At 45.1% G+C, this 20116-nt stretch overlaps 1 protein-coding gene across 5 annotated transcripts in view; it reads left to right on the top strand.

Annotated features, from left to right (window-relative positions):
- The window catches only part of DLGAP2 (DLG associated protein 2), a 781526-nt gene that overhangs the window by 109195 nt on the left and 652215 nt on the right, over positions 1-20116 (top strand). The gene's annotated exons all lie outside the window — the stretch shown is intronic.

Below are 20116 nucleotides of genomic sequence, written 5' to 3' on the forward strand. Positions count from 1 at the left end.
GGTCGGTGCCAGTTCTTCCCAGGAACTTTGGGTTTGCCGTGTGTGAGCTTGGACTGAGAACTCCTGTCTCCATGCTTGGTCGAGTCGCCAGATTCTTCAGATGCTTAGAGAATGATAAGATGATCAGCACGTTTGTGGTTGTGGCTTGCACACACTCCTCTCTGTGCCAGCCGGTCCCTGTGACAGGCCGACTTCTGCACAGGACGCCCCAGACTCGTTCTGGTGCACGGTGCTCACATGCGATGTTTATGCACTTCCCGCGTGAGTGTATTAGCCACAGACCTGCTCTCGTTTTGTTCGGGACACGTTTCCTTCCTCTGACGACTCTGTCTCCAGCAGGACGAATACGTCTGTACTTACATAAGAAAATAAACACCTAGATTTAAAGAACCATCTGTAACAACAGAACAGACCAGTAACACAACAGCTGTGTTGTTCTTAAGAACTTTTCTCTCTGGTCTTAAATTTAGACACAGTTACCCCACAGACACTAACTGGGAGGAAATGGAACACACGGCAGGAGCCCGGCCCTGTGGTCATTTGACACGGCTCGCGTTCACAGCTAGATGCCATGGTGCTCATGCTCCTGGAACCCACAGTCCTCGAGGCAGACGGATGGCCTCTGCCTCGCCTGTCTTTCCTGTGGGGTGGCCAGCGTGCGACATGCCCGTCCCTCGGTCCTGCTGCTCACAGCAGAGCCATCGGCATCCTGAGATGGGTCTTGTGACCTGTCACGTCGTTGGGAATGATAACAGTTGTGAAGTTTCCACTTGTGAGGGGTCTGGCCTCCGGTCAGTCACCGTAGGTTGCTGTTTGGACTGGTAAATGTGTTTGCTGGAGTGTAGATGGTGGGTGGCGTCACTAAAGAGACTTTGGATTAGGCCTTTGCCCTGAATATACTTTGATTAATGTCCTGCCTGGAGCTCAGTGCAGACGGCAGACGTGCAGACAGACACGCGGACACGTGGGCTGTGTTTCCAGGCCTCTTGCTGGGAGGTTCATCTGCAGTGTGTGGGGAGGGGACCCTGGGGGAGTCCCTGTGAGGGGCCTTCACCAGCCGTGCCCGGGCCATGTGCTCCCATGGGCACTGAGGCAGCAGGTGCCCGAGGGACTCCTCTGAGTCATGGGGGAGGAATCGGGCCTGTGTGGGGCTCAGTTAACCCGAGAGCGAACGTGTACGTGTGAGCTCCAGGAACCCCCAGCTCCCTGTCTGCCGTGTGTTTGTGGCTGTGAGATGGGGGTGCTGTCAGGGGAGTGGAGGCCGTGAGCCTACAGTGTTTGTAGGGCTCCTGTAATGCTGTCGAGCGCTGTGGAACCAGCTGCTGCTTCCAAGTTTTGACACCTTCCCTTGAAGCTCTACCAGCTTGTCCTGGGGTCGCTCCGTCGCTCCCTTGGAACCAGGGTTCCCGCAGAATGAGAGGGCGGGCTCATCGAAGACAACAGTTGGACTTGATTGTGTTTGTATCCTTGGCACTCTCCCTGGCGCCTGACACGCCATAAATCTTCTCATTGAATTTATTAAACACCAGTTTCGACCAAGACTACAAACTCAAACTCCATGAAAACACTGGAGAATGTAATATTTAAATATCTGAGGGTCCTTCCTGCAAGATGCATGCCACGTGTTTATCATCACTCCCCCTGAGAACATGGCGCTGTGCAACGGAGTTTTACTTGCTTGGTTGGCTTGAGGTTGAGCCACGTCCCCCTGGTATGCCTTCCTTCCCCTGCCGGAGAAGAGCCACATACACCGTGGGAATTCAGTGTGTGTGTGTGTGTGTGTGTGTGTGTGTGTGTGTGTGTGTGTGTGTGTTGCACATGTGTTAGGAGAGCTTCCCTCACGTAGAGATGGTGTTGTGGCGGGTGATGGAAACAGCCAGCCGCATGCAGGCCCCTGGAGGGATCCCAGACATACTCAGTAGAGTCTAGGCTACACTCACAGTCACGTCTCCTTGTCCTCCTCCTCCTGCACTTCTTCCCTGTGTCTCCCCCCAAATAAAGTGCAGAGGCCCTGACGTCCAGCTAAAGTCTGATGTTAATTATGGCTCTTTATAGTAGTTGCTGATTTTCTAATAGGAAAAGTGGTCCCGAATCTGCGTTGGTGACGCTCAACCCTAACCGTGTTCAGGAGTCTCGTGGTGAGGGCAGGATAACTCACAGATTCTGGTTCACCTGTCGTGGGGTGGGGCCCCGGCATCCGCATGTTTGATACCTCCTTGAAAATTCTAGAGCCGGGGGTGCCTGGGTGGCTCAGTTGGTTGAGCGTCCAACTCTTGATTTCAGCTCAGGTCAGGATCTCGTGGTTTGTAGGTTTGAGCCCTGTGTCGGCTCTGTGCTGATAGCTCAGACCTGCTTGGGATTCTGTCTCTCCCTCCCTCTGCCTTTTCCCTTCTCATGCTCGCTCTCTGTCTCTCTCTCAAAGTAAATAAATGAACTTGAAAAAAAAGAGGGTTGTGAACCACTGCACACGAATGAAATAGAGATCTTTGGGAATTTCATTTAATTTGTAATATACAGTGTTTGATAAGCTTAAGGTAAAAGAAGAAAATCTATATCTGTTGACCCATTGTATTTAGCTGTCACAGTTGGGGTGAGCACTGAGGGACCACTTACAACCTGGAAGAACAGCCATGAAACACTGTCAGCAAGAGGGAGCAGGGTCTTGTCTGCACAGCGGCGATGGGGGCCACTGCTGGAGGGGCCGTGGTCGCGGCTGCTGAGTTTCCCGAGCAGGAGCGGGCCGCTGGCTGGTGCTGCTGTTAGGTCGAGCAGTAGCTGGGGTTCGTTCTCTCGTCGGCTGCTGAGAAATGCCCAGCCATGATGTACGCAGCCCTGGGGTCACTGGGAAAGCTCACATTCCCTTCACTGGCCTTGTGCAGACTTTGTCCTCTTCGATGGTATGATAGGAAGTGCATGTGGTTGTATGTCAATAAAGCTTTGAGGCCCACTGATGGCCTAACGATCAGGAAGTTGTCGGAACCACGCTGTCAACAGAACGACAGAGGCAAAGTGAAGGCTACAGAAGATAAACATGCAGAAATATGGTTTGAAGAATTACCCTATGGAGACAATTACCAGGATGTTCTGGCCTCTGCTGTGTTCCTTGTTCCGTGACATGCCTTCTGCCCACAGTGACCACTGTCCTGACTTGTAAGCTTGTCTCCTTTGTCCCTCAGGTCAGCCTCCACTTGTGCGTCCTGCACTCTGCAGTGGAGCCCTGGCCTGTTCTCCCTCGAGAAGTCTCTGTGTCTCTCTTACACATCTCTTCTGGGGCCCTTCAACCCAGACTCTGTCCTGCAGCCTGGATCCCACGCCCGGGCTAGCTGGGTGATGGTTGGGCACGGAGAGGGCACTTGTGGGGATGGGCACCGGGGGTCGTATGTAATGATGAAACACCAGGTTCTGCTCCTGAAACCAGGACTACACTGTATGTTAACTAACTTGCATTTAAGAAATGTTATAAAGTCACGGATTAAATACATGTCATGTGTTTCAGTTGTTGTGGTGGTTTAGAGATGCTTGGACTCCCCCGTCTTTGGCTGGGGTGAGTGGGACCTCTTCAGGTTGGGCTGTGAGCCCTTTGACACGACTCCAGAGTCTGTATCTTTAACTTTGTATTTAAATTCCAGTTAACAGTGTGATATTAGTTTAATTTAATTTTTATTTAATAAAATTAAATTTTATTTAAATTCCAGTTAACAGTGTAATATTAGGTGTGCGATATAGTGATTCTGCCTGTCCACACCATACCCGGTGCTCCTCACAGGGGCACCCTTCACCTCCATCATCTATCCTCCCCCATCAACCTCCTGTCTGGTGACCATTGGTATGTTCTGTACAGTTAAGAGTCTGTTTCTTGATTTGCCTCTCTCTCTATTTTCCCTTTGCTCATTTGTTTTGTTTCTTAATTTCCACATAGGAGTGAAATCAGATGGTATTTGTCTTTTTTTTGATTATTTTGCTTAGCCTTATAGTTTCTGGATCCATCCATGTCCTGGCAAATGGCAGGATTTCATTCTTTTTGATGGCTGAGTAATATTCCGTTGTATATACATACGTGGTATATACAGCACATCGTCTTTATCCACTCATCAGTCGATGGGCATTTGGATTCTCTCCAGAGTTTGGCTGTTGTTGAAAGTGCTGCTGTATACACAGGGGTGCATGTGCCCCTTGGAATTAGTGTCCTTGCATTCTCTGGGTAAATACCTAATTCTGTAGTCTTTGACAGATGTTCATGCTGTCCCTTTTCTGTCCCAGACTTGGAATTAGCCAGTGTCTAAGGAGTCTTTTTTTTTTAGGGAAAGTGGCATTTCGAGACTACTGTCTTCTCAGGATGCCTGTTGCTACAGGTTAGTCGTTTCAGGTTTGTAGGGGCAAAGCTAGGACGGATGTGTTAAGTTGTAATGATAGACTCCCTGTGTATTCATGCTGAGACTTAAAATTCAAGTTCAGGACTCTGGAATTTTTACTACGCCTCTTCTGTATTGCACACGTATCTGTTTTCTTCCGTGCCGAGAGTCCTGATTTCCAAGAGCACAGGAGATGACAGTTAGAATAACCTATAATTCAGTATCTACTCTACCTCATGCCGTACATACAGCAGTATTAAAACAACAAGGTGAATACCACCGCCATCATGACTGCCAGACACCACTGAAAGTCTTTTTCATAAGCCCTCACTTTTCTCCATTTTAGATGACGAGTGTTGTCGGCACACCTGTCCATTAAACAGTGTATTCTTCCCACCCTCCTTCCGTCTTTGTTCTCCGCGTCACGTGCTACTTCTGGCTGCCTGTCTTTGCCTCACTCTCTCCGGTCGTGATTTCCTGCAGCACGTTGTCCAGCAGGAAGCTCGCGGAAACTACAATCCTTGAGCTAGTCTGTGTCGCTACCAGTTTTCCTGAGTCCTTTATACCCGGAGGGCAGTTTTGCTGGAGATAAAAGTGGGCATGTTTACTTTTTCCCCAGAGGTGTTACAGTGTTATTCCACTTTCCTCCACTGGTGGTGCTGTTGTGGAGGCCGCTGGCCCAGAAGCTTCTTTCCTTTCCAAGTCTCTTATCTTTCTGTCCAGATGCCAGAGGGCTTTAGTGTTGTCAGTGTTCCACGATGGAATTATATATCATGGCATTAGCTGTTCTGAGTCGGTTTCTCTGGTTCTTTCAATATGTAGCCAAACCCGTTTTTTGGTTAAATTCAGTAAACTTTTCATGAATTATGTCTGTTCCATGGCTTTAATTTTCATTTTTGCAGACTTCCGTTGTCCCTTTTTTTTGCATTTTCTTTGCCTGCCTTTAATATTTGGAACTCCCTTTTTGTTTTAAAGTTTCCTTTTCTTCCCACCTCTCTCAATGCATCATTTATTATGTTTATTTATTCTTGTTTCTAGATTCATGGTTTTCTGAAATGAACTATCATGTATTTCTGTCTCCTCATTCCTAAGTTCTTCTAATTTTGATTTGCCTGCTCTTTTATGTGTCATATCACTTTCTTAATGGGTTATAACGTGTTTAGCATAGTGGGTGGTGGGTTTGAATTACTTTGTGGGCCTGCGTTTCTGGTGCTGTCATTGTGTGGGGGTGTCATTCTGTTCCTTTTTAAAAAAAACCAATTATTTTTTCAGTTTTATTGAGATACTGCTCCTTTGCCTCTTACAATAACGTTGTCGGGCCTGACCTTGATGCTTTTCCACTGCTCATTTTTGTCACCTGGCTTTTGCTGAGCATCTGAAGGAGGCTTTTCTCACCCCATGAGCTCTGCCTGCTGTTGTTTGCATGTGGAGTTAAAAATACAACAGCGTGATTTCTGAGGTTTCTTGGCTCTGTTTCCGTTCCCCAATTTGATCTGTACCTTCTCTTCCCTTAGCCTCAGTTTCCCCATCCTGCTCAGTGTTGATTGTGGGGCCCTGTCCCGGAGGGGAGGTTCTGCGGACCAGTCTCTGGAGTGTAGGGGCTGTGCCCTGAGACCCCCTGCTCCCTGGCTGTTGGGGTTGGGTGGATCCCTTCTGTTGCAGTGGCTGTGTGTTAGGGCTGGCCCCCCACATTAGCAGGGAGTGCCCCTGTGCCTGGGCTGGCCCCCCACATTAGCAGGGAGTGCCCCTGTGCCTGGGCTGGAACCCCACGTTAGCAGGGAGTGTCCCTGTGCCTGGGTTGGCCCCCCCATATCAGCAGGGAGCATCCCTGTGCCCAGCTGGCCCCCCACATTTGTAGGGAGTGCCCCTGTGCCCAGATTGACCTGCCACGTTTGCAGGGGGTGCCCCTGTGCCTGGGCTGGCCCCCTATGTGTGCAGGGAGTGCCCACTGGCCTGGCTTCCTGTCCCTGCATCCCTGGTGCCATGCGGCTCCTCTCAGCATCGGTGCTTTTCCCTATTTGAGTTTTGTGCTTCTTGGGGCTGCCTCCTCATGCAGTTTCCTTGCAAATGGTGTTCATGAGTGCCTGTTGGCTAACTTGTTACTTTGTTTCTTTTGGTGTGGGGATTTGGGGCATGGTGAAAAGTATGCTGCTGTGTTTCCCACACATCTGTTTGTAACAGGGCATTAACGCATTTTCATATGGAAGCTTTAAAACCCAGTAGCCTTGTGATATTTCCAGTCCCTTATATCCTTGTGGTATAATGTCTGTATGTCTTTCATATGTGTTCTTTTAAAAACAAATAAGACCTTTCAATATCTGGAACTTTATTTTAAAAATATATTTAAACATTGATTTTTACCTGGATTGTTTTAGACCTATTTTAGTGGATTATTTGGTGGAGGCAATGTCTTAAAACTTTGGTAATGGGTTTCGGTACGTCAGATCCAAATGACTTTAAAGAGGGTTTGACAGTTATGGGTTCCAGTTGATGTAGGTATTTGATGCTGAGTATTCATCCATATTTCTCATTTGTTTAAAGTTTTTTGTCACTTTGTGGTGCAGCTTGGATGCTCAGGCATCTTTGGCTTGTCCACGGAGATCAGTGAATTAGAAGGAGGTGCATCCAGAGGTCAGGAAGAGGAATTCAGTAGAAGTGACAGGGCTGGCCCTTGTCTGAGTCTGCTTACCTTTCTAAAAAGGAACCTTTGATGGAAGTACAGTGTATCTTCAGAAAATTGTACATTCTTAAGTTTACAGGTCCCTGAATTTTCGTGAAGGGAATGAGCCCTTCTGATCAGCAACTGCCTCGGCAAGTGGAATATTCCCAGAGCGCACGAGGCTCCCTCGAGCCCCTTCCTCGGTGCCGACGTTACACTCTTCCTCTCCCACCGACGGCCACCATTGGGCTGACTGCCAACAGCATACAAGAGTGTTGTTTCTGTGTGACCTTCACGTGCCCGGAATCACGAGTGATTCAGTTCAACTCGGTTCAGATCGATTTCGCATCCCACACAATGAGCCTCTTTAAAGGCCACAGGTCACTGGCTTTTAGTATATTCATGGAGATGTGGCGCGTCACCACAGTCAACTTCAGAACCCTTCCATTACCCAGAGAAGAAACGGCACGCCCCTTAGCCGTCCCCCTCCCGCCCCCCTCCCGTCCTCCCGCTCACTGATGTGCCTTCTGGACTTTTGATACGAAGGTGATTCTAGGAGACGTGGTCTTTGTGTCCGCCTTCTACTTAGCACGGTGCTGTCGGGGTTTACCCACTTGGCAGCGTGCGTTTCCTTTGTGTTCATGACGGGATGCCGTTCAGTTGTACGGCTGACCAGGTTTCATGTATCCAGTCACGAGTCGCTAAGCTTTAGGCGGGTATACACCTTTTGGCTATTCTGAGTAATTCTGCCGACATTTGTGTGGAGTGTTTTTGTGTGGATGTGCATCGTTACTCTCTTGGGTGTGCACCTAACTGTGGATTTGCTGGATCGTGGGGAACTACACACGCTGAGGGGCTTCCACACTGGTTTCCAAAGTGCAGCATCATTTTACATTCCAGCCATTGGGTGTGCGGGTTCCCATTCCTCTACATCCCTGTCACACTTATCTCCTTGTTGTTCCCATCTGTGTTTTTTTTTTTTCTTAAAAAAATTTTTTTTAATATTTATTTTTAAGAGAGAGAGCGAGTGAGTGGGGGAGGGAGACACAGAATCTGAAGCAGGCTCCAGCTGTCAGCACAGAGCCCGATGCGGGGCTCGAACTCACCTCTAGATCATGGCCTGAGTTGAAGTTCAGATGCTTAATTGACTGAGCCCCCCCAGACGCCCCACATCTGTGGCTTTCTGATGGCTAACGAGGTCGAGCATCTTTCCATGTGCTTGGTGGTTGTTTGTGTGTCTTGTTTGGTAAAATATTTACATCCTTTGCCTGTTTTTAAACTAGGTTGTTTCTTTTTGAGGTGAAGGAGCTCTTTATATATTTTGGAAACAAGTTCCTTATCAGATTCATGGTTTGCAGATTTTTACCTTGTTCTGTGAATTATCTTTTTCACTTTCTTGATATGCTCTTTGAACCACAGGAGTTCTTATTTTGATGATGCCCAGTTTATTTGTTTTCTTCTTTCATTACTTCTGCTCTTGGTGTTGTATTTAAGAAAACGTTGCCTAGTTGAGGCCATGAAGATTTGTCTGTGTTTTCTTGTAGGAGGTTTATATTTTGTTTACTTCTGCTTTTAGGTCTTAGATCCATTTTGAATTAATTTTTGTATGTTGTACAAGGGTAACCTTATTCTTTGACATGTGGAGATCCACGTGTCCCCATTTGTTGAAAAGACTATTTTTCCTCGCTGAATCGTCTTAGAACCTTGGTTGAGAATCAGTTGACCCTGAATATATGGCTTTGTTTCTGGATTCTCAATTTTATTCTATTCATCTATAAGTCTCTCTTATGGCAGCTTCGCACTGTTTTGGGTACTTCATAGGGCTTTGTAGTAAGTTTTAAAATTAGATATGTGAGTCTTTCAGCTTTGTTCAGTCCCAAGATTGGCTGTTCAGAGTCCTGTGTAACTCCATACGAATTTTAGGATCAGTTTATCGGTTTTTGCAAAGGTGTCATCTGAGATTTTGACAGTGATGCCATTCAAAATGTACATCCATTTCCATATTGTAAATATTAGGTCTTCTGATCTGTGAACATGAGATGCCTTTCTGTCGATTTAGATTCTTGTTTTTTTCAACAATGTCATACAGTTTTCACTGTAAGTTTTGCACCTCTTTTATTAACTTTATTCCAAAGTGTTTTATTCTTTTAGATGCCATTATAGAGTTTTCTTGATTTTATTTAACTGTTTGTTACAAGTATACAGAAATACAATTGATTTTTGTTGATTTATCTTATATCCTGTAATGTACTAAACTCATTCTAAGTTTAAAAAAAAAATGTTTATTTTGTTTTGAGAGACAGCATGAACGGAGGAGGGACAGAGAGAGAGGGACACACAGAATCCAAAGCAGGCTCCAGGGTCTGAGCTGTTGCACAGAGCCTGATGCAGGGCTTGAACTCACGAACTGTGAGATCATGACCTGAGCGAAAGTCCGAGGCTTAACCGACTGAGTGAGACACCCAGGTGCCCCATCCTAACATTTTAAAAAATGGATTTCTTAGGCTTTTCTTTTTGTAGAAATTGTGTCACCCACTGACAGGTAATTTCACTTCTTCCTTTCCAATTTGTATATTTGTTGTATCTTTTGCTTAGTTAATTGTCCTGGTTGAATGGAAGTGGTGAGAACAGACTTACCTTGTTCTTGATCTAAGGGGGAAAGCAGTCAGTCTTTTGAGTTTTCATAACTTCCCTTTATCAGGTTGAGGGAATTACCTTCTATGTCTAGTTTGTTCACTGTTGTTGTTTTTTTTAATTTTTTTAATGTTTATTTATTTTTGAGAGAGAGAGACAGCGTGCAAACAGAGGAGGGGCAGAGAGAGAAAGGGAGACTCAGAATCTGAAGCAGGCTCCAGGCTCTGAGCTGTCAGCACAGAGCCCAACGTGGGGCTTAAATTCATGAACTGTGACATCATGACCTGAGCTGAAGTCAGACACTTAACCGACTGAGCTCCCCAGGAGCCCCAGTTCAGTGTTTTTAACATGAAGAATGTTGAATTTTGTCATCTGTCCATTGAGATGATCATGTGTTTTGGTCCTTTATTCTCTTGATATGGTGTGTTACATTATTTAATTCTGGATATTAAACCAAGTTTTCGTTCCTACGATAAATCTAGAATATTTTCTGTTTTATTTGCTTTTCCCCACTTAACATTTAGCTGTGTTGTATTAATTCAAGGCTGCTTACCCTCATTGCTGTATAGTTTTCTATCGTGTGACTTTTTCACTACTTATTTCCTCATTCTCTTGTTGGTGGATACTGGTTGGCTTACAGGTTTTGTCTGTTATGGGTAGTGCTGCGTTGAGCATTGTTTTGTTTATTGCCGGGTGAACATATGTGTGCATTTCTTTGGTGCATTCCTGGAATGGGCCAGTTCCTAGGTTTGCCTGTGTTCAGGTTGAATAGCAAATTCCAGTTTTCCAAGGTGGTTTTACCAGCTAATACTTCCGTCAGCAGGATTTGGTAATTCCTGCTTCTTATTTTAGCCAACTCAGTATTTTCTGTGCTTTTCATTTCAGGCATCCTGGGGAGCTTATGATGGTACTTTATTATAATTTTAATTTGCATTCTTTGATGACTAATGAAGTTTAGCACCTTTATATATGTTTTTTGGCTGTTTGACTCGTTTTCAAGACGCTTATTCAAATGTTCTACCCATTTTTCTAATGAGTTGTCTTTAGGTTTTTAGAAAATTTATGTAGTAATAGTTTATATATTCTGTAAATCTATCTTTGATTCCATTTTTTTGGCCATTGTGATTTTCACTTTCTGAATAATATATTAAGTCATTTGCAATTTTAATACAATTAAATTATCTTTTTTGGTAAGCTAGCATTATTTTTTATGCTGTTTAAGAAGTGTTTTTGTACTCCAAGGTCCTAAGATGACCTCCTGGGTTGTCTTCTAACCCTTTTTTTTTTTTTTTTTTCACTTTCCTCATTTGTATTTGCTCCCATTCTAGAGTTGATCTGACAAATGATGTGTGAATTTACTCTGAAAAGTCCTGCTTCCAAATTAGAAGCATTATTATTATTTTTTTTTTAAATTTTTTTTTTCCAACGTTTATTTATTTTTGGGACAGAGAGAGACAGAGCATGAACGGGGGAGGGGCAGAGAGAGAGGGAGACACAGAATTGGAAACAAGCTCCAGGCTCCGAGCCATCAGCCCAGAGCCCGACGCGGGGCTCGAACTCACGGACCGCGAGATCGTGACCTGGCTGAAGTCGGACGCTTAACCGACTGCGCCACCCAGGCGCCCCAGAAGCATTATTTTTTTAATGTTTATGTATTTTTGAGAGACAGAGAGCATGAGTGGGGGAGGGGCAGGGAGTGAGGGAAACACAGAATCTGAAGCAGTTGCCAGGCTCTGAGCTGTCAGCACAGAGCCCGACGCAGGGCTTGAACCCATGAACTGTGAGATTGTGATCTGAACCAAAGCCGGATGCTTAACTGACTGAACTGCCCAGGCGTCCCAGAAGCATTATTTTAAGTAGCAGGGAACGCTTTGGTGATTGTGGCTTCATATTCCGTCATGACACTGTGGTAGACACACTACATGTATGATTTGTGTAGCATGTTCCCCGTTTTATGGATTGGGAAATTGTGAAGAGTAAGCAAATTGCTTGGACCTCATGGTTGGATCTGGCATTTGCTTGTACTTTCTCACACGCTGATAAGAGTTGTCTGTCAGCGTGTCACAGATGCTGGCAGAAGGCAGGTGCTACTGGCTCAGAGCGATGACTTCATTACTTACATCTGAAGTACCGTGTGTGTGACTGCTGCGTACGCACTGGGTTCAGGTATCACCCGGGGGACAGAGCTTGGGGAACCCCCACTTTTAGTTCAAGCAGCAGAACATCTATCCTTGGTCCTGGAGGGAAACATCAGCCCCCCAGATGGCTCTGGTGCAGCCACGGTGCTGAGAAATGGCCCAGAGGGAGAGCTGTGAGTGCCTTGCCTTGCCTTCTTGGGTCTGTCCGTGCCTGTGCTGGACTCCCGCTCGCAGCACAGGTTCCTGATTCTATCGGTCGTATTTCTACTACACCAAGCTGAATAATACAATATTTTTTGTGTATGCAACCTGTTAGGAATGTATTTAAGATGTGTCTGTAAGCATGCTGGTGACAATTAATAATCCAGGCAAGTCTAGCTGTTAGTAGAGAGGAGCAGCATGGCCACACGAGATGGAGGATGGTCTCCAACCGGTAGTAATTCAATGCTTTCCCTTTTGCTGCCAAATAAGCATTTCGCTGCATTCTTTTCGTAATGCTGGAAAGGAACCTGTAGCTAATGTAACTTTCCTATACACATGATTAAATACGGGTGTAATGCCCACTTCTGATATGGAGGTGAAACAAAGGAAAATACTTTATAATAAAAAAATCATACGTATTTTAATAAGTATATGCTTAGGTATGACCACAGTCAATGACTTAATGAAAACAGCAGGTGCTTGTATGTGCTGAAAATGGATGCATTTGTTTTATATTCAAGTAAATGTTAATGGCACATTTATAGTTGACATTTAAAGGGAAGGGCTACATGGGGGTAGCTCGTATGTCTGGAGAATCCCTATAAATAGAGCTGTTTTGGCAGCTCTAATACCATGTTAACGTTTTACCCACCATGAAACGGTTTTCCAAAATAGTAAAAACAACAACAACAAAAAACGACGCTTAAATCTTCAAACAGAACTGCAGTCCTACTTGTATGTATATGAGCCTGCATCATAACAAGTATTTTTTTTTCTTCTTTAATGGCAGAGCCAAGTTCTAGCTCAGCTAATTGTGCATTTGGTTGACTGACTTTCATGAGTGGCTGGCAGAACATTTCAAAGTGGGGTGTGAGGCAGGAGCGTCCTGTGTTGTGCAGGAATGTCCTGGGCGTTACTGGAAACCTGACGTCTCTGGTCCTGCTCTTTAAATTCCGGTAAAGACCCCAGTTGCCGCAAACAGATTTTTCCGTCTCCACTGAGGACCTGGTCGCCAGGCACTGATCTTGCACGTGTTAAGTGCCCACCTCACGAGGGGACCGTCCCCAGACGGGCCAGGATGCAGCCGCTGGCCGTGGGCGGTTTTCAGAACCCTGGAGGAACCGTGCCATGCGGCCCACCCCTTTCCACCCTGGTTTCTCTTCCTGTGCTTGAGTTCCGTTTGCCTCGGCTGATCTCCCTGAGTGGTGCCTGGGAAGCTAGTTAGCATCGCGCTGTGAACAGGGGCAGAACTTGCAGCATCACCTGTTCGGATGTTAACAATGTTTCCTGCTGGTGATAAATCATGAAAGAAATCAGAATGGTGGAAACCTGTGCTCCCCTCTAACTGGTGTTAGGTTCTCATGTAGGGGCTGACGCCAGGCTTTTGGTTGTTAAGACGTTTTTTTGCAGTGGCAGTAGCATTCTTTTTCATTTAAAATTGTTTACGAAAAATAACTATGATGAAAACCCTTCATGATTTCATTTGAAGTTCTCTCTGGGGCTTGGTTCTTTGAGCCTCATAGAGGTAATCTGTTGCCTTTAAAAAGACACCTTAAAAAAGAATTTCACTAACAATGTTCCTATTCCGCAGAGGAAACACTGCTTAGTTTTATAAGTATTTGAAGTTTGTATTCACAGAATTGTTGTCTTTCCCTCTCTTTCATTAGTAGTTCGGCGGTGCTTCGTTTGTTAGGGATCGCGGTTTCGTGAATATGTGAACGTGGCCCGATTTGTTTCTCCCTCCTCCTCTGCGTGAACATGTGCACTGTTTGTAGGTCTGTTACTCCAACAGGGATTCTGCAGGTAGAGTCCTTGGGTCCCTGAGCGTGCGCGTCTGTGGCCCCCATCCTGCGGAAGACTTTGCAGTATCGTGAGCTGATGCTAACTGGTTGGCTCAGTCCCGCTGGCCCTGTGTCAGGGGCTGGTTTCCTCAGTCCTCGGCAGTAGGTGACATGGTCAGATTGAAATATTTTTGCCAGTCTTTTGGCTGTGAAGTGATCTCTCGTTCAACTTTTGTTTTTCTGATTTCTAATGAGATTGGATGTTTTTTATGTTTGTTGACCATATGTATTTCCTGTTGAGGTAAGTACTTCTTGAAGAGTTTTGTCAATTTCTCTTTTTGGTTATCTTTATATTGCTGATTTTTTAGGAATTCTTAATGCTTTCGGGGCGCCTGGATGGCTCAGTTGGTTAAGCGTCTGACTCTTGGTTTTGGCTCAGGTCATGATCTCACGGTTTGTGAGTTCAAACCCCACATCGGGCTCTGTGCTGACAGCTCAGAGCCTGGAGCCTGCTTGGGATTCTCTCTCTCTCCCTCTTTCTGTTGCACATCCTCTCTTCTCTCTCTCTCTCTCTTCCTCCCTCAAAATAAATAAGTAAATAAATAAAAAAGGAGTTCTTAATACTTTGGACTCAAACCTTGTGTCGTTTACGTGTGATACAAATTTATTTTCCCAGTTTGGGTATGTCATTCCACATTCTCTACAGTTCATTTTAATGAGCAGACGTTCCTGTTTGCTCACGTCCATCCGTTGGTCTCGTTCTTCTTGGTGAGTGGTTATGCCCGTGAATGTTGCCTGGGAGACAGACGGCACCCTGTGTGGGGTGACTGAGGGGTCCGGTGAAGGGGGCCACGGGAGCACTTTGTGGCAGGCTTCCAGGAAACCACTGCTTGCTCCGGCTGGAGGGAGAGAGGTGCGTGCGTCAGAAGGGAGCTGTAGGTAGCAGTCATGGTGGTTGGTACCATTTTGAACAACTCAAAATCTGTTTGGAACCTGAACATTGCCTTCCCACTGTCCACGGGGAGGGCACAGGGTCGTGAAACCCCAACCCCACTGCCTCCCTGCATTTGATCTTGGTCACATGGACACATTGCTGGAAGGAGAGGGAAGGGGGTCCTGGGTGGAGTCCCCAGAGTTCAGCTCCGGGGCGGGTGGCTCAGGTGGGGGTGTGTGTGCACCATGCACACAGAACAGCCGCATGTTCTGTCGTGTTATCTTCTGAAGCTGTACCCTGTTATACCTTTTACCTGATTTTAAGCACCTGGAATCTATTTCTTAAGCTTTTTTTTTTCATTTTCTTGTTTTAGTGAAAAGAAGTCGTGTCCGTGGGCACATTTGTGTGGTTTCTTGTCACCGTAAAATACTGTTTTGAAAGTCCCTTTCTGTTCCTAATTTGCTAAGTACTTTAAAAAATCCTGAATGGATGTTAAATTTTTACAAATGGTTTTTATTTGTCTGTTGGAATTGTAGTACAGTGTGTTGGCCCTTGCCAACCCTCCACGCAGTCAAATATCCACATATAACTTCTGACTCCCCCAAAACTTAACTGACAGTGAGTTGTTGACCAGAAGTCTTACTGGTAACACAGTGGATTAACACGTGTTTTGTATTTTGTGTGTATCATGCACTCTATTCTTTTAAAAATTTTTTTGTAATGTTTATTTGTTTTGAGAGAGAGAGAGAGAGACAGAGACAGAGAGAGTACAAGTCAGGGAAGGACAGAGAGAGAGGGAGACACAGAATCCACAGTGGGATCCAGGCTCTGAGCTGTCAGCACAGAGCCCGACGCGGGGCTGGAACTCACGAACCCTGAGATCATGACCTGAGCTGAAGTCGGACGCTTAACCGACTGAGCCACCCAGGCACCCCTCATGCACTGTATTCTTAAAATAAAGTAACCTAGAGGGGCGCCTGGGTGGCTCAGTCGGTTAAGCGTCCGACTTCAGCTCAGGTCATGATCTCAGGGTTCGTGAGTTCCAGCCCCGCGTCGGGCTCTGTGCTGACAGCTCAGAGCCTGGAGCCTGTTTCAGATTCTGTGTCTCCCTCTCTCTCTCTGACCCTCCCCCGTTCATGCTCTGTCTCTCTCTGTCCCAAAAATAAATAAAAAAAAAAAACGTTGAAAAAAAAAACAATTCTAATTCCAGTTTAATTGAGCTGTAGTGTAATTTTGAAAAGAGATATAATTCGTAGACTCTTTCTTTTATTCTCTGTAACTGGCCAGAATTTCTCAACCAACCAGTCTTTTTGCTGTTGGATCATCCCTGTTGTGCCCCCCCCCCTTTTTTTTCTATTTGATTTCTGTTCCTTTCTCTTCTGCATTTTTCTTTCTTTGTAGCATTTTAGGTTGGGTGCCCAGCCTGTTGATTTATGCTGCTTTCACTAATGTGAACTTTCAAGGGATGGAAACTTCCGTGAAGACGTTATTTCAGTTGTACTGCAGTAACCCTCTTCTGTTCTGAGGATTGTGTCCCCTTGTGTCATGCACCTGCTGGCCTCTTTTCTGTCCTGCATGTTTGCTTTCTCCAGAATGCTGTGTATTCCACACTGTGTTCCCTGCTGATCCTGGCTTCGTTCACTTAGGCTCCAAGACTCGCCCACGCTGCCGTGCGCACCCACAGTCCACGTAGGAACACTTGCTGGGTAATGTTCCATCGTGTCAATGCACTCCTGTCCCGATCGGTTCCGTGTGGACAGATGTGTGAGCTGTTCCCAGCTTCTGACAATGATGAAGGAAGCTGCTGGAAACGTCATGTGCAGGTTTTTATGTGAAAGCAGGTCTTCATTTCACATGCAGGATGCGCACGGTGTTCTAACAACAGCCGGGCTCTCTTCCCGCCTGCACCTCGGCCTTCCTCGCAGTGCGTGCAGATGCCTGTGGCCCGGCGTCTGCCCACTGCGCTTGGCTGGGCTGATGGGTGTCGTAAATGGGGTTGTATTTCTGCTGGCTTATCTCAGGGTTTTACCAGACTTCCCCAATAACTAATGACATTGAGCCCCTTTTCGTATGTTTACTTTCCATCTTTAATTCTCTGATGAGGTGCCTCCGAATATTTCATCCACTTAAACAACCGGGCTCTTTGTATGTTAATGTTTAGTTTTGTGATTTCCATATGTATCTTGGGTATGAGTCTTTTCTCAGACCTGTGATTTGCAGATCTGTTCTTTCAGGTTTGAATTTATTTCTTTTCTTTTTTTTCTAAAGTGTCTTTTGGACAACAGACTATTTTAATTTCAGTCATGTGAAGTTTATCATTTTTCTCTTGTATGGATTATGCTTTTAGGGTTGTTCTAAGAACTGCGCCTTCCCCAAGGCCATAAATACTTTGTCCTGTGATTCTGCAAAAACTCTTACAGTTTCAGGGCGCCTGGGTGGCTCAGTCGGTTAAATGTGTGACTTTGGTTCAGGTCATGATCTCATGGTTCATGAGTTCGAGCCCTGTGTCGGGCTCTGTGCTGATGGCTCAGAGCCTGGAGCCTGCTTCACATTCTGTGTCTCCCTCTCTCTCTGCCCCTCCCCCGCTCACACTCTGTCTCTCTTTCTATCTTAAAAATAAATGAACATTAAAAAAAGTTTTATAGTTTAAAATTTTACATTTAACTCTCTCAACTATTTTTGGCTATTTTTGATTGTCATTGATGAAGTTGTCAGATTTGTCGAGGCTTGTGTTGTGCATTGTCAATCACTTGCTTTTTCAATCTTAAAAAATATTTTCAGCCCATCAGTGTATTTCCAAACATGTGCACAGTTATTTTACCCTGAACGCGTGTTTCCAGCATGGATGTAGTTACAGCATCTGGCTGCTCTTATTCTTCAAAGAGAAGCTTCCCGAGTTCTTCATGGATTCTTTCATGTTTCAGGGAGTTTTGAGGGAGAACTATTTTTTACTCAGTTTTTATTTGGTTTAATGCTTAACTGATTTTGTGCATTTATTAAATAACTTTTACTTTAGCATTGAATAGTCAACCTTTCCTTACGTACTTGGAGATGATATGCATAGTTAATTACTGCACTGTGGGTTTAACAAAGAAAAGTTTCTGAACATTTAAATGCCAATTTAAAAAGTGTCTAACTGTTTATGAACATTTAAGTTCATTCTCCGTTTTCCTAACTGAACTTATTAATGAACACAGACAAAAATACCACAGTGATTATAAAACTGTTAACCCTTATATTTTAAGTTACTGTAAAACGTCATGCTTTCAATTAAACATTTTAAGAAAATCCTTCTTCTTCTATATATTCTAGGTTCACTACTTACTATAATTTTGGAACTTATGCCCCCACAACCTTTACAATGTTCACACTCTTTCCTGGCCCCGGAGGAAGGCATCTTGTTTCCCGTGAGCCACCATGGCAGATATTGGGATATTGGATTTGGGTGTGTGGGGACCACTTCCGTTGATGAGAACCATTCAGGCACAACCATTGATGTCCAACCCAGTGAGTCCCTTCTACAAAATCAAGAGATTATCTTTTGTGTCAGTCGACGTGAATGCCTCTATTTTTCATGGTAGATTTTTGGAGATTTGGTTTTACTTCCAGGAAGAGAGTTGTTTGTTTTTTGTTTTTTTTGTTTTTTTTTTAAAGGTTTGGAATTTTGTATCTCTTATGACCTACTGACCTGGTTAGTTATTATTGCTAAAATTGTATGTTCGTTTAAAAACTTTGATTCTGAGTGGGACGACTGTCTGGAGGTTTCATTAGGAGATGGGCTGGGTCTGTGCACTTAGCTCTTCCCTTAGGAGATTTGACTAATTTATCGTTTTGGAATAAACCTCCTTTTGTGACAGCTCGTCCCCGTTAAATCGTCAGAGCCTTTCTGGTGAATTATATGATCCCTGCTGGCTGATCCTTTCTGTTCTTTTGTGGCCCCTGCTTTGGCAGGGTCGGCTTGCCTTACACTGTTACTGGTTTTCTGCTGTCAAAGATAGGATCAAGACTAGTAGAAATTAGACAGTAGGAACAGACTAATGCTTACCAGAAGAAACACGGTATCATCACACACCTAGTTGTTTCTTTGTGTTAATCAACAGGTGGGTATTTTGATACATTCATACATTCACAGTGGTCTTTCAACTGTATTCTTTTTTTTTCAACGTTTATTTATTTTTGGGACAGAGAGAGACAGAGCATGAACGGGGGAGGGGCAGAGAGAGAGGGAGACACAGAATCGGAAACAGGCTCCAGGCCCTGAGCCATCAGCCCAGAGCCCGACGCGGGGCTCGAACTCACAGACCGCGAGATCGTGACCTGGCTGAAGTCGGACGCTTAACCGACTGCACCACCCAGGCGCCCCTCAACTGTATTCTTAAAACACTATTCATTCTTCCTGCCTGGATTTCATTATCAAATCAGGCTTTTATATAGACTTCCCTTTTTCTACTTACATCATCATTATTATTTTTAAAGGATATTTATTTATTTTTGAGAGAGACGGTGTGAGTTGGGGAATGGCAGAAAGAGAGAAGGAGACACAGAATCGGAAGCAGGCTCCAGGCTCTGAGCTATCAGCACAGGGCCCGACACGGGGCTCGAGCCCATGAGCCAGGAGATCATGACCTGGGCCAAAGTGGGACATTCAACCAACTAAGCCATCCAGGCACCCCTATTAATTTTTGATCTCCTGATGGCTCACTGAAACCCCCCCCTCCCTACCTCATGTTGGCTCTTTGTGATATTAGCACAGTGCCCAACACCTTTGAGGCTACTCTTGCATTCTGATAACAACAGTATGTTTCCCGTGTGTTCTGATGTTTTCTTGTCTCAGGAAGTGGGGACACTGTCAGTAGACAATCCAACCTGAGCACCACAGGGTACAGGTGGCTGCCGGATGCTCCCAGTTAAGAGTGAGTCGACAAGGGAGATTGTAAGCTTGGTTATGTCTTCACTGACCTGCCCTTTTCTGCACCTGACTTGTGTCTGCTGTGTGGTTTCGTCCGCTGCAAGCCCTCCGTCTCTGTTTACCAGAACGGTGCCAGTGGTTTCTGACAGGAGCCCAAGAAAAGTCCCAGGGAACTGGTGCGATGTGCAGCAGGAACGTGGGGCAGTCACTCTTGTCTGTCACTCTTTAAAGTGGCTGCTATCCTCTGTCAGTGGGATATTGTCTGGGTCAAACTGTCTTACTTCTCCAGATGGGGTTGATTTCCTGAAAGGAGGTGATGAAGAATTTGGGTCAGCAGTTGTTTTAAACTTTTAACCTATTGCTTGTAGAAGTAAAATGTTGCTGTTGCCATCCTGACTCATTCTACCATTAATTAATTTAATTTAATTTTTTAAGTTACATTGTTTTTTACTGTTTCGGGGAAAGCTTAAGATAAATATGTAAGAATATTTTAGAATAGGGCAGCTAA

The sequence above is a fragment of the Puma concolor genome, chromosome B1, assembly GCF_028749965.1.
Source record: "Puma concolor isolate L17-30 chromosome B1, mPumCon1.1.hap2, whole genome shotgun sequence".
Classification (NCBI taxonomy): domain Eukaryota; kingdom Metazoa; phylum Chordata; class Mammalia; order Carnivora; family Felidae; genus Puma; species Puma concolor.